General features: G+C 42.6%; 2 gene segments (V, D, J or C); both read left to right on the top strand.

The window, feature by feature from the left end:
* LOC109439166 (immunoglobulin lambda-1 light chain) overlaps positions 1-15,228 on the top strand; it is a 316,010-nt gene that overhangs the window by 71,556 nt on the left and 229,226 nt on the right.
* Positions 1-15,228, top strand: part of LOC109439815 (putative non-functional immunoglobulin lambda variable 1-50) — a 370,373-nt gene that overhangs the window by 134,698 nt on the left and 220,447 nt on the right.

Here is a 15,228-nt window from a genome sequence, read left to right as displayed (position 1 = left end):
AATCCAAATTGAAAGATTTAACACTATTGTCATGCAGGGAGTCATGTGGGATCTCTGGTCCTGCTCCCCACATAAAAACACAGGACACGGTGAGGCCAAAAAGGGACACCCATGGAGCCATAGATAGGGGAGTCATACCACTATATTCTCGCTGGCGGCTGGGTTGGAGACACAGGAAGCAGGAGCCACATGATCTGCAATCCGCTGTCCGCTTCCCTGTCAACCATCCTAGCTTGCTAACTACAATCCATGCCTGCTAGCTTAGCCATGGCAGTTACATCAGTGGCTAATGGCTAACCGGTAAAAGCTGATGGCCAACTAGTCACAGCTGATGACCATCTACCACCCGAGCCAGCACCTTTCCAGTGAGGCCAAGAGCCTGGAAGCTGCTCTCTGGGACTCTGTCCTCACAACTATCATGCAAGGGAAAAATTCAGCCAGTATGTAGGGGAGGGGTGGGGGGGTGGGGGGGAGTGTGTGTGTGTGTGTGTGTGTGTGTGTGTGTTGTGGGGGCAGAGCCCCAGAAAGCAGTTTCCAGGCTCTCGGCCTCACATAGACAGGTGCTGGCTCAGCTAGTAAATGGCCATCAACTGTGATTGGATGGCCATCAGCTGTGGCTGGTTGGCCGTCAGCTGTAACCAGTGAGCCATTGGCCACTAATATAACTGCTGTGGCTACGCTAGGGGAAGGAGAGAGAGAAGAATGGGGGCTAGCAAGAAGATGGCGGCTGGGCTGGCAAGCGTGGATGGCGGTTTGCAGACAGTGTGGATCCAGCCTCCAGTGAGAGTATAGTGCTGCCAAAGAGAATATAGTGGTATGACTCCCCTACCTATGGCTCCGTGGGTGTTCCTTTTGGCCTCACCATATCCTGCGTTCTTGTATGGGGAGCGGGAGCAAAGACCCCACAGGCCTCCCAGTGTGTGTGTGTGTAATGAAACAAGTTTTATAAAATACTCTCCCTACAATGGATATACCGATACCTTCTACGCCATTAACACGTTTCACTGATTCTAAGGAATATGATAATGTTTACATTTACCATTTCTGAAACAAGATTACATCTCATCAGTGGCATTTCATAGCTAGTTTGACAGTTTTTAATTTTACATAGATATCAGGTATAACGTATCTTAGGTGAAAATTAATAAAGAGAAACCTCATTTAAAATGGAATCTGGAAGCCCTCAATGGGGAGCTCTCATGCAAACACTGTCTCAACCCCTTACTTTACAATTCTGAGCCAGAAGTAGCCCACTGTACTGTGCCAGCAAAAGGAAAGATTTTCTCCTTGCCCAGCAACAAGCCCAGACAATGGGAAATGCCACAACTCAGCTAATGAGGAGCCATCACAACCTGACTCCTGCTCTTCTCTAATGGACTTTTGCTCATACCCACCCCGCCCAACTTCCTCCTTTTTCTCTACAGACTAATGTTCTCCTCCTCTGTTTGCAGACTTTCCTTTGGTTTCACCATAGCTTGCTTGTCCTGAATAACAATTCATAAACCCATTTTGCTGATAAAATAACTGGCTGTTTTATTTTTAAAGTTTACAGTTAGTTGATGGCATCAGAGTCAATGGAAAAAATTATAATTCTTTTCAAAAGCTGATTGTTGATCACGAAATTTCACAGTTCACTAATGGAATGCTAGGTGCATTTTGGCAAGTGTTTTAAGACAGGGGTTGGGAAATTAGCTCACCGCCTGGTTTTGCACAACCAGCAAGTTAAGAATGATTTTTACATTTTTTAGGGAATTTTTACATATTTAATTTAAAAAAAAAATTTTTTTTTTAATTTTTTGGGGAAAAACCCAAAGGAATATTTTGTGACACATGGAAAATTATATGACATTCAAACTTCAATGTCCACAAACAAAATTAGATAGGAACACAGCTGTGATCCCTCTTTAAGGCATTTGTCCATGGCTGCTTTCACACTACTATGGCAGAGTCAAGCCACCGAAACAGAGAACACATGGTCCATGCCTAAAATACATTTTTACTATCTAACCCTTTACAGAAAAAGTTTTTAGACCCATGGTTTAAGAGAACAAAATGAAAGATACCTTATTTCTTTGCTTACCAGTTCCTGAAGTTATGTGTCCAGGTGATTCAGTGTGGCTCAATATTTCCCAACCTGAGCCACAAAGAAGGATGTAGCTGAAATGTCCTTGTCTACATGTCCTGGAGAAACTTCTCTCAAGTCCAGCAGCACCACTTCCTTTGTGGAACTCTTGCCTCGCTCTCCAAAAGCCTGAGTGAGGCCTGTTCAGAAGATTCCACTCCTTTTAAAGCCCACTATAATCCAATCTATGACATTCAGCGGGGATCCAATCAAGGTCCTGAACCTGTTTTTTCTTGATTGGATTTCTGGCTGTTGATCAGAGAGATTGCTAAAAACTTCCATCCAAATTGCCAGTCAAAGGAAAGAATGTGGGTGGGGCTTCAGGGTGGGGTAGGGGGTGGGGTAGGGGTAAGGCTGCCTTCCAGGTTGAGTCCTGAGGTCAGAGTCCCCCTTCCTCTCTCTGTTGTCCAGAGGCCTACCTCCTTATGTCCAGTTTACCTGAATCTTGAGCTATTGGGGGTCAGCAGGGGTAGGGAAAATCGATCTATACAGCTATTCCAACAGAAGAACCTAAAAGAGAAGATATCTTTTTCCAAATGCCAGGACGTGCTCACAGATCACTCCAGCTGCAGAGAATAAAAACCTGTTTTCTAGGGAGGGGACCACTCCTTTTTTAATTCAGTTCCAGGGGTCAGAGGTCATACTCCTGGCTTGCTCTGGTTACCTCTCAATCTCTCCCCTCCCCTGTCCCTTCTTCACTCTCCCTTTCCTGGGCACTTTCTAAATTGAATCACAGCTCTTCCTTCCACCTTTCTTATAGCCTTTTGCCTACAGATTCTTGGAGGAAGGGAGGGCTTCAAGTGTCCTCTGACAGACAAAAAATACAGGCATACCTCATTTTATTGTGCTTCACAGATACTGTATTTTTTACAAATTAAAGGTTTGTGGCAACCCTATGTGGAACAAGTCTATCAGCGCCATTTTTCCAATAGGCTCAGATGATCCGTAGCATTTTTTAAGCAATGAAGTATGTTTTAATTCAGGTATGTACATTACTTTTATAGACATAATGCTATTGCATACTTAACAGACTACAGTATAGTGTAAACATAACTTTTATATGCACTGGGAAACCAAAAAATTCGTGACTTACTTTAGTGCGGTATTCACTTTATTGCGGTGTTCTAGACACAAACCCGCAATATTTCCAAGGTATGTCTGTGTTTGCATGAGTCTATAGGAGCTGAGCAGGGCTGTGGATGACAGGACATTGTAGACATCGCTCACTCGTAGGGTTTCCAGGTGTCAGAGTTGACCCAACAGCAGGTAACACACACACTCCTCTATGAGTATTGCCCTTTTCTTCCAGTGCAATTAAGTCACAGAATTAAAACAAATCCAGTTTACTTATTAAAATGTTCTAAAGTGCCATAATGTGATATAACTTTAAAAATACTTTTCTTGGGCCTGCCTGGTGGCTCAGGCAGTTAGAGCTCCATGCTCCTAACTCCGAAGCCTGCCGGTTCAATTTCCACATGGGCTAGTGGGCTCTCAACCACAAGGTTGCCAGTTCAATTCCTCGAGTCCATCAAGGGATGGTGGGCTGCGCCCCCTGCAACTAAGATTGAACACGGCACCTTAAGCTGAGCTGCCTCCCGGATGGTTCAGTTGGTTGGAGCGCGTCCTCTCAACCACAAGGTTGCCGGTTCGACTCCCGCTCCACTCCGCAAGGGATGGTGGTCTGTGACCCTGCAACTAGAAAACGACAACTGGACCTGGAGCTGAGCTGCGCCCTCCACAACTAAGACTGAAAGGACAACAACTTGACTTGGAAAAAAGGCCTGGAAGTACACACTGTTCCCCAATAAAGTCCTATTCCCCTTCCCCAATAAAATGTTTAAAAAAAAAAATACTTTTCTTATCAAATCAACATGTTGTACACCTTAAATTTATACAATGCTGTATGTCAATTATATCTCAATAAAGCTAGCTAAAAATTAATTTTAAAAATGCCTTTCCTTGTAAATGTGACAAGTACAATTCAAAGTGATATAAAAGTATATGAAAGAAGGTCTTTAATCTTGTTTGGAGGCTATGGAAAGTCTGCCTTTGGGCCTTTCTAGTAGCCCCAAGCATTTTCTGTATGAAAACAGGGTTAAATGAAGCGACAAGGTTTGGACAGTAGAAAGTTCTTATCCTGACTGCAGGCCTAAGCTTTCTGGCCCCCCACGAGCTCCTATTGAAACAGGGCCTGGGTTAGTCAGTTGGCTCAGTTGGTAGAGCGCAGTGCTTATAACACCAAGGTCACCAGTTTGATTCCCATATGGGCCAGTGAGCTGCACCTTCCACAACTAGATTGAAAACAACTTGACTTGGAACTGATGGGTCCTGGAAAAACACACTGTTCCCCAATAAAAATTTAAAAAGAAAAAAAAGAAACAGGGCCTGGTTGCTCTGACCTTGGAATGTCCCCTGTCCCAGTTCCCTGCTTTAGATAATTACCCTGAAACATGCTTGATTACTAGTCACAATGACCCCCCCTCAACCCCCACAACCCCCCCTTGACAATTACAATCTTTATGGCTTAACATTCTTTCCAGGTTATTGTCATCACTGCTCCTGGGTTAGTGACCACATTGGAGAGCCACATTGCCAGAGGGAAGGCTCCACGAGGAACCATCACGTAGCCTCTGCAGGAATGCCCAGATTTTCCCTTAAATATCCCAGGCTGGTCTAAGAATGTTAAGGCAGTTTTTGGAGTTGTTAACCTGCTGCCTTCTCAGACCACCAGCACTCTGATAATAAAATCTTATTCTATGACCCAACTCCTATGTCGGTTTATTGGCTGAGTGGTGCAGGCAGCACGAACCCCGAACTTGTTTGGCCTCTGGTTTCACTATAACTTTGGCCTTTGCTACTCTATTTCAGCCACACTGCCTTTCTTGCAATAGGACCTTTGCACTAAGAAATAAATATTCCTTATTTCTGGAATATTCATTATCCAGACATCCTCTTATCTATTTTCCCGCATCCTATAATAATTCAATCTAGAAAAAAAAATAACATTAACATTTGAAACTCATGCTTCTAGAAAAACTTTTTTGATGTTGTTAAAGAAAAAAAACCACAGGACCCAGATGGTGTCATTCATGCTAAAAGCCTATGATAACAAACCTAGATTTAATACATGATCTAATTGCAGTTTGAACTTCTCCCAGAAACATAACCTTAATCAACCATTCTGGAATTTTCTGGTAAACACCTATGAGGTAATCTGTCACTTGGGCACTCTCCATTTTCCCCATATAGAAAGAGGCAATTTGCATGATAAACAAATGGTTCCGTTTCTATTTCCCCAGGGAAAAGATGTCCTGCCTAAAAATAATGCTTATTTCCTTTCACTAATAGTTCCCTCATCCCACCCTACTTATAAAAACCTTCCATTTTGTACAAACCCTCAGAGCCCCCTCCTGGTTGCTAGAAGGGAAGGTGTCTGATTCATAAATCACTTAATGAAAGCCAAGTAGATGTTCAAATTTACTCAGTTGAATTTTGTTTTTTAATAATGTAAATTTCAATTGATAATGTTTTTTTTGGTGCAGAGAAATATGAGAGGACAAACAATAGAAGACTTTCAAGTATAAAATAGATCACATTATATAAAATCTTATGGGTTAAGTGAACTAGAAAGGAATATTAAAGGAGAAAGAAGAACAACTTCTTTCTGACCATTAAAAATTCTGACCACTGATGGAAAGAGAACTGACTGAGTGGTGAACACATAATATGATGTATATAGATGATGTAATACAGAATTGTACAACTGAAATTTATGTAACTTTACTAACAATTGTCACCCCAATAAATTAAAAAAAAAAATTCTGACCATTAAAAGAGCTCATTCTTGTATTTTTTAAAATGGATGATGGTAGGTATCAAAAACCTATGCTACTACATCATACTTTTGGATACATTTTTTTTTTTAATTAGGGAATATTGGGCAACAATGTCTTTTTCCAGGACCATCAGCTCCAAGTCAAGTAATTGTTTTCAATCTAGTTGTGGAAGGCACAACTCACTGGCCCATGTGGGAATCAAAACTGCGACCTTGGTGTTATGAGCACCGTGCTCTAACCACTGAGCAAAAACCAGCCTCCCCTGGATATATTTTAAAGAGTGATTGTCATGCAGGGTCTCTGGTCCCGCTCCCGCTCTCGGCCGGTGGACACAGAATTCAGCAAGGCAAAAATGGAGAACCAACAGAGCCATGGATAAGCGGTTCATACCACTATATTCTCGCTGGCGGCTGGGTTGGAGATACAGGAAGCAGGCTCCACACAATGCGCAATCCGCCATCTGCTTCTCTGCCAACCAACCCACCGGCGTAGCCACAGTAGTTATATTAGTGGTTAATGGCCATCTGATTACAGGTGATGGACATCTAATAACCGAGCCAGCACCTTTCTACATGAGACCGAGAGTCTGGAATCTGTTCTCTGGGACTCTGTCCCCGCAGTGATATTAACAATTGTATTTACTTAAACTGTCCATGTTTATAGTGTGCTAGAAATTACATCTTTTGCAGTGTTTAAACTTACGATGAAAAAAAATTTTAGATGTCAATTTTAAAATGTTTGATCATGAATGTAGCTTTGCAACAATAACTTAGGGGAAAAGAAGGAAAATTTTGACTACTTACCAGTTTAGATCCATGCTTCTAAAGATTGCTCAAACCTCAGAATCACCTGGGAAACGGTTACACATACAAATTCTGGGGCTGTATCTCATACCTGGGAAATTCAAGTTGTTAGGGGAGGGACCTGGGAAAATGAATGTCCGGTGTTTGCCTCATTAGATCCTTAAGAGAGAGTACCTCAGGAAACATTGATCTCTCAGGTATGATTGAAATATCCCTGCACCCATTCCTCGAAGGGAAGCCCGAGGGTGGATTGAGGATCAGGAATTCATTTTTTTCTTCATTTATCTGACACCCTGAGCACCTGCTTTGGTAGAAGCAGTGTTGGGTGACTGTCATGCAGGGACTCTAGTCCTGCTCCCCACATAAGAACACAGGATATGGTGAGGCCAATAAAGGAACACCAATGGAGCCATGGATAGGGAAGTCATACCACTATATTCTCGATAGTGGTTGGGTTGGAGACATAGGGAGCAGGAGCCGCGTGATCCACAATCCGCCATCTGCTTCTCTGCCAACCAATCAACCCCACTTGCTAGCTGCAATCTGCCGTCCACTTCTCTGCCAACCAACCCACCAGCGTAGCCACGGCAGTTATATTAGTGGCTAATGGCTAACTGGTTACAGCTGATGACCAACTAGTCACAGCTGATGGCCATCTACTACCTGAGCCAGCACCTTTCCACATGAGGCTGAGAGCCTGGAAACTGCTCTCCTGGCCCTGTCCCCACAGTGACACAATAGAACAATCAGAGGATAGAATTTGAGCTGGGAGCTTCCCCTCAGAGTTTGCAGGACCCCCACTTTTTCAGGAGCTTCTGGATGTCCTGTAATGTTCAGGGAGGTTGGGGTGTGTGAGCAAAGCTAAACAGAGGTCCAGAGCCAAACTTCTCAGTTTGGGTTGCACTTTTGAATCACCTGGGCTATGTATGGTTTTTAAGCATCTGTGAATCTAAGGACTCACCTACAGGTCTTGTGAAAGTAAAGATTCTGGTTCAGTAGTTCTGGGTGGGGCCTAAAAGTCTGGATTTTTAACAAATTCCCAAGTGACACCCGATGCCACTGGTATGGGAAAGCCCCTCACAATAGAAGTTTAAGTCCCCTCACTATAGGAATTTTAAGTCTCCTTTTCCCTAGTTGCTTAGCTCCTCAGCCCCTGGTTTTAATCACTCTTCTAATCAGTTTCTTAATCTTAAACTAAGGATTGCTCCTAGCCTAAATCACAATGTTTCTTACCCCTGCTTCAAATAACTACGTAAAAGCCTGTGGTTTAAACTTGTTAACGGTAATCATTGTAGACCAACATTCCCCCAGACCACTCCAGACCTAACTCTTGGATAAAGAAACACCATCCCAGAGACCAAATGGGTTTTAACACTCCTCCAAGCCAGTCCATACCTAACCCCTGGGTAAAATTAAGATAATTGGGCTTCGAGTCCCATTCCTGGAGCCAGCGCTTTTAATTTATTAACTAACGTCTGTCTCTCCTCATCTAGGGGCCTTCAGGATACGAGTTATGTTCCAGCGAGGCTTCCAGTGCAAGCCGACCAAGGCAGATATGAGCCTCCCTCTTCTTTATTTAAGAACTGATAGGGCGAGAGTTTCGTGAATCACTATTAGGTAGGGACAGTTTTACCCTCTTCTCTGCTTGAATCAGATACAGAAAAAGAGACCTCCTGTCCCTCAATTCCCCACAGAGATTTATAGGAATTACGTCTCTCAGGAAAAATAAGGCAGGCAGTTAGAAACAGGTAATTGGGTCTCTGCATTCCTGCACCTCCAACACAATCTATGGGGAACACAGCCTGGAGACTTCCCCAATTTTTTCCCTTATCTACCCTAGACGTTAACCATTGTGAGGACCTAACTAAATTGGATTGGTCACTCCCATCTGCATGATAGAAAGTCACCACGACCTCCATCTCACTCTAGCCTCATTATACCATCATTATAATATCAAACATATGCCCGGTAGTTCATTAATATCATAACAGACTGAACTCTGGGAAGAGCTATGCACAGTCTAAGACAGTGAGGTCGTGGTGCCTTATCAATCACAGGTGTCAATCAAGCAGTTTCGTGCCAGAGGGGAACAGCCCTTCCCAGAGTAAAAGAATAAAACCGCCAGACTCCTGCTGACAAAAGGCCTTGAGCCACTTTTCTTAGTGTTTGGCTGCTCCTAATTCTTTGGAGTGTACTACTATTCTAATCAACTTTTCTCTTACCACTTTACCTCTGTGTCTCATTCAATTCTTTGCTCCAGTCTCCAAGAACCTGAACACCGCTCCAAGGAGGGCCCATCATCCAGTAATTTAGCGGCTAAATTTCCCAGTTTTCCTCCCCTAAGGCTTGGGTTCAACCCCTGGGTTGAGGCTAGCCCACACTCCGCCCAGACTCCACCGTTCGACCCCCGGTGTGAGAGCCACGCCCAGATATCTCGCTGAGAAAGGCCCCCTCTTCGGTAACACCACTTGACCACAAACATTTGAGCAGCAGGTATTGAAAAGTACTAATATCCTGTTGATTCTCCTTCAAACCAACAGAATCAGTGTCTCCAGAGGTGGGACCTAGGAGTCTGTGTTATTAAAGCTCCCAAATATTCCTGATGAGCAGCTGTGTGGAAAACCACTGTTCCAGTTGGTGACGGCCCCTGTTCATCATTCACGGGTAAAGCACCCTGCGTGAATGAAGCCCTCACCATCACTCCCTGTTAATGACCTTAATCATGTCCTTCAAAACTTCTATGTTGAAGTCCTACTTTCCAGTACCTTAGAATGTAACCATATTAAAAAGTTTATTAAATTAAAATGAGCCCATTAAGGTGAGTCCTAATTCAGTCTGACTGGGGTCCTTATAAGAGGAAATTTGGACACATCAAGAGACACTAAGGATGCTTGAGCATAGAGGAAAGATCACGTGGGGACACAGTGAGAATGTGGCCATCTGCAAGTCAAGGAGAGAGGCCTCAGGAGAAACACGCCCTGCCAACATCTGGTCTCAGACTTCCAGCCTCCACAACTGTGAGAAAATTAATTTCTGTTGTATGAGCCACTCAGTCTGTGATATTCTGTTATGGCAGCCCTAGCAAACTAACACTCCCTAGAACAGGAGCCAATGGAGAGCGCTCACTTCAGGAACAGGTAGAGGCTGTTGCTAACCTAAAAATTAAAGGCCACGGTGAGAGGCAACAAGCATTTGTTTGATATTGAAAAAAGAATAGCTATTTGGGAAGCACTGATTCAGGCAGAAGCCCAAATCGTGTTCCAATTAGGAGACAAAGGCAATGGGTACTTTTGAGGAAGGGAAGGCATTTCTCTTGGTGTAGATAACAGAACAATGTCTTTAATTTTAAGTCTCTTTGTCATAATATTTGCTTTTTTTGTTATCCAGCAAGCAGTTTTTTGGTACACAACTGCCTTAGGTCCAGTCCAAAAATTATCTTGCCCACTTTTAACATTCCAAAGGTTCGAGGAGTAAGACGTGCAAGGCAGTTCTTTTGGGATGGCAGCTCTGCCTCTATTTTAAAGTGGCTCCATTTATATGATATTTTACACTGCAGGTGATAGCTCAGCTGCCAGGTGACTCCTAGTCCTAAACAAATGCCTATCCATCCTGATTTTCCAGGAAGCAGCCTGTTCCTCCTTTAGACTATTTCCTGAGACCATGGCTGGTAGGCACCCCCATTCAACTCTCTTCCTGGCCACAACTCCTTTCCTTTCTCTCTTAGAATTTGAAAGAACCCGAAGAACAGAAACTTTCATTTTCATACCATCCCAGATGGGAGGGAAAATATCTGTGTTCTATTCATCTACTATAGCTAGGAAAAAGAAGAAAAATAAATTATAGCTGTATAGCAGAATGGTCTGAAAGCTCATCACCTGACATTCAAAAAGACCTGAAAATGTTAAGTTATGAAGACGTGGAAGGCACAAGTCCAGCCTGCTTGCAGATGCCGGGAAGGTGTCTATGGAGAAGGATAAGATGGTGTCTGCAGCCTGGGTTAAGAAAATAAAAACTTACCAGAAGGAATTTGGGCTTGTAGCCAGTAAAGAAATATGAGTAGGGAGAGTCCCAAGAAGATGGAATATGTTATCTCTCTGTTTTCTCTGCCTCCAGGAACCTCTACAAAATGAGCCTTAGGCATGGAAATTCCCTGGAGCCAGGGAGAGGAGTATCTGGTTCTGGCTTCATCAAAGCCTGTCACCATAGGGGCTGCTTCTCATCAGTCAACATCGGAATACTTCTGGGCACACGCTGGTCTCAGGAAATTACCTGATCCCACCTTTCCACCCATGGACAGCCCCCATGGCCAAAGATGCCCAAACAGTACTGTGGTCAAGGAGGCAGCTCCTTGACCTCAATGTTGTCTCTGGGACCCAAGGTCATGATAGTGAGGGTGACATGTAGTCAGTTTGATTATCCACCAACAGGGCTGGGCACCTCAGACCATCTAAGAACTTTGTACCCAGAAGGAAATCAGGCCCATAGGACAGAGAGGTTGGTGCTTCCTTACATGCAGACCAAAGCTACATGAAAAGTGGACTCTACTTTATGATGTGGCCCAGGAAGGGCACTGTTCAGAAGGGCACTAATCAAACCAGCCTCTGTCCCTTCCTCCATCTCCAGGGTTTATCTTTGCCTTAAACAAGCTCTTCCCATTTTTTCTGCCCATCTTGGTTAACACATCTTCAAAATAAGTGAAACCACCCTCAAGAGAGCACATAATATTGTTAACTATCCTGTAATCCAATAGCTGCCTTGCTTTCTTTCACCTCCATGTCATCTTCTTTAGTTCCCTCCTTAATACATTTCAAATGTGTAAAAGAAGGTGCAAAATTTATTCTTGAGAGCGTTTGAGAACTTGTCATCAATTTGACTCAAATAAACTCTTATAAAGAAAAAAAGACAGACTGAGCCACTGAAATCCTCACCAGAAGCAGGAGACATTGTTGAGAATAATAACATCAATAACAGCAAGGAATGTTTATTTAGCACTGACTATGGGCTAGGCGCTGGTATTGGAGTGCTATATCTTTTATTCAATTTAATCAAACTTGAGACAAGGTGTGTATATGTTATTATTATATCCATAGTAGAGATTTTTTACAAATACAGAGATGTTAAGAAACTTGCTTAAAACCACATAATAAATACCATCCAAGATTTGAACCTAGGCAATGGACTAATATCCTTATACTTCAGGTGCACTGCTCTTTGACCAAAGTCTCACATGCCTACAGTTTGCCACATATGGTGTAAAGTTCTGGGGTACAGAGATAAGTGGTAACTACCTCCCTGGGTTGCTGTGACTATTAAATAAAATAATGTATGCAGAAGGCTTGGTGGGGGGAGTTATTTTGTGAATTTTTTTAAATTTTCTTTTTTGTTTTTAGTCCCTCCCAAGTTTTATTGATATAGAACATTGTATATGTTTAAGGTGCACAACATAATGATTTGATATATGTATATATTGCAAAATGATTGCAATAGGTTTAATTAGCATCCATTACCTCAGCAAAAGGCTTTGTGCTATTATGAAAGCCAGCCTGCAGATCGCCTCCAATGATCCCTGCTTCTTGACATTCACATCCTCGATATTCATAGTTCTCTCTCATAATGAGCAGTACACCAGCAGGCTACTGTGGAATAATGTTGTGTAATTTCCAAGATGAGGTCATTAAAAACATTCTGCCTTGCTCTTTTGAACCACATGCACAGGTGGAAGCCAGCCACCCTATGGAGAGGTTCACATGGTGAAGAACTGAGGCCTCCTGCCAACAGCCAAGGAAAAGAGCCATCTTTGAAGAGGATGTCCAGCCCTAGTCAAGTCTTCAGATGAAGAAGCCAACGTTTTGAGTGTATCCTCATGAAAGATTCTGAGCCAGAAACACCCAGCTAAGCCACAGTAACTGTGAAGTAAGAAATACATATTATTGTTTTAAGCCACTCAGTTTTGGGATAATTTGTTTTGTAGCAATAGATAATACAGTCGCACTTGTGTTTGGTATCAATTGCTACTACCACCACCACATCATTACTGTTATTATTACCACCACACCAGCGCATTGTTGTAGAAAACAAATTCTATTTATTAAATTGTGCCACCCCTGCTAAATTAAGCTTGCTGTGAAGAGAAAAATTGCCTAACAGAGTTTTTTTAAATGATCTGAATGATTTCAGTAAACATCATGTATTACTTCGCACCAGCTGTCATAACAAAATACCCCCAGACTGGATGGCTAAAGTAACAGAACTTTATGTTTTCACAGTTCTGGAGGCTGGAAGTCCAAGATCAAGGTGTTGGCAGGATTGGTTTCTTCTGTGGCCTCTTTTCTTGTCTTGCAGATGGCCACTTTCTTACTTTGTCCTCATGTGGTCTTTGGTCTGCGGTGTCTGTGTCCTAATCTCTTCTTATAAGGACATGAGTCCTTATATTGGATTAGGACCCACCCATGTGACCTAATTTTACCTCAATTGCTTCTTTAATGGCCCTATCTCCAAATATGTTCAAATTCTGAGGTATTACGGGTGAGGACTTCAACATATGAATTAAGGTGGGGGGTGGGAGGAGGGATGGACACACAATTCAACCCATAAGATGTCAAAACTGGAATTTTATGTAGAATACTCAACTTGAAAAACTCAGTAACATAATCTATGTCATAGACTGGCCTAATTTTTTCACGTGCTTGTCTCAATACCTCTTTTCTCATGATAAACCAAATTCTCTTAAGAAGGTGGAATTGTTGTGCATCCAGCTTGGTCAGCAAGAGTTTGGCTGCGTTCAAAACTTAATTGTCTTCATTCTCAGAGACTGAAATCAATGGTGAATTATTGAGTATATTCTACACCCATTCTCCATGTAGCAATGGATAAGAAGAAATTCTAGTGTTGAATGCTGCTAAAGAGGGAACCAGAAACTGTTATTTTCCCATAGGGGTCACTGTCACCCAAACTGGACACTCAGTGTTTGAGGTTCTAAGTGGTGCTCTGCTTACCAACTTAGCATCTGAGAGAGCATTTAGTATGATAATCACCTAGAGGTGTCATCTTCAACCTAAATAGCCAAAATTACCTGATAGCACTTCCATCTGCTTTTTCTTAAAGTCTCTTTCTTCATCAGTGAAGTAGAAATGATACTCAGATTCTGGCCATCAGTTACAATACGTGGGGCTTTTTCTCCCACCACAAAGAAATTTTACACCACCAGCTATATGTCCTACAATTCAACTCAATTCTGACACTATCTACCTGGAGACAGGCTCAGATTCCACAGATTAAGAGCTCTGTCCCACAAGACTTCAAATGTCAATCTGAGTCCAGGTTGTTACCTGTGCTTCTGACTGACTGGCTATAAACCAGACGTTCCCATGACCCCTCTGTGGGTTCAATTAATTTACTATAGTGGCTCACAGAACTCAGGAAACCAGTTTACTCACTAGATTACTGGTTTATCATAAAAGGATGTAACTCAGGAACAGCCAGATGGAAGAGATGTATAGGGCAATGTATAGGAAAAGGGCATGGAGGTTTCATGCCCTCTCAGAGCAAGCCACTCTCCCCAAGTTTCATGTTCACCAGCCTGGAAGCTCTCCAAGCACATCATTTTGGGGTTTTATGGAGGCTTCATTATGTAGGCATGATTGATTAAATCATTGATCACTGATGGTTGAACTCGATCTCCAGCCATTCTCCCCTCCTTGGAGGTCTGGGGTGGGAGTGAAAGTTGCAACCCTCTAACCACATGGTTGGCTCCACTGTTTACCAACCCCCATCCTTAGGTGCTTTCCAAAAGTCACTTGTTAACATTTATTATGTTAGATAAAAACACCTTTATTTCTCTAATTGCTTAGGAAATGTGAAAGGTTTTAGGTGCTCTCACAGAAACAGGAACAAAGCCCACTTAATGTCAGGGACACATTGTGAGAAATGCATCATTAGGTGATTTCATTGTTATGCAAGCATCACAGAGTGCACTTACACAAACCTAGAAGGTTACTACACACCTAGGCTGCATGGTACAGCCTACTGCTTCTAGGCCTGTGCATTGTTACTGTACTGAATACTGTAGGTAACTGTAACACAATGTAAATATTTGTGTATTTAAACATACTTAATCATAGAAAAGGTACAGTATAAAAGATAAAAGATGGTACACCTATGTAGGGCACTTACCATGAATGGAGTTGCTCTGGGTGAGTCGGTGAGTGAGGGGTGAGTGACTCTGAAGGCCCAGGACATGACTTTTCACTGCCGTAGACTTTATAAACTCTGTACACTTAGGTTACACAAAACTTATAAGACAACACAGATTAAATCAAGCCCAAGAGAAAATGGTACAATCAAGAGTCACCGTAAACACATGATGTATGAAGCTGCTGCTGGTGTAACACAGCATACTGTTTTACAGCAAAAAGGTTTTCATAAGTAGAAAGAGTACATTCTAAAATAATAATAAGTACAGTATATT

Source organism: Rhinolophus sinicus, linkage group LG16 (genome assembly GCF_036562045.2).
Source record: "Rhinolophus sinicus isolate RSC01 linkage group LG16, ASM3656204v1, whole genome shotgun sequence".
Classification (NCBI taxonomy): domain Eukaryota; kingdom Metazoa; phylum Chordata; class Mammalia; order Chiroptera; family Rhinolophidae; genus Rhinolophus; species Rhinolophus sinicus.
This window is presented reverse-complemented; position numbering and strand designations above follow the sequence as displayed.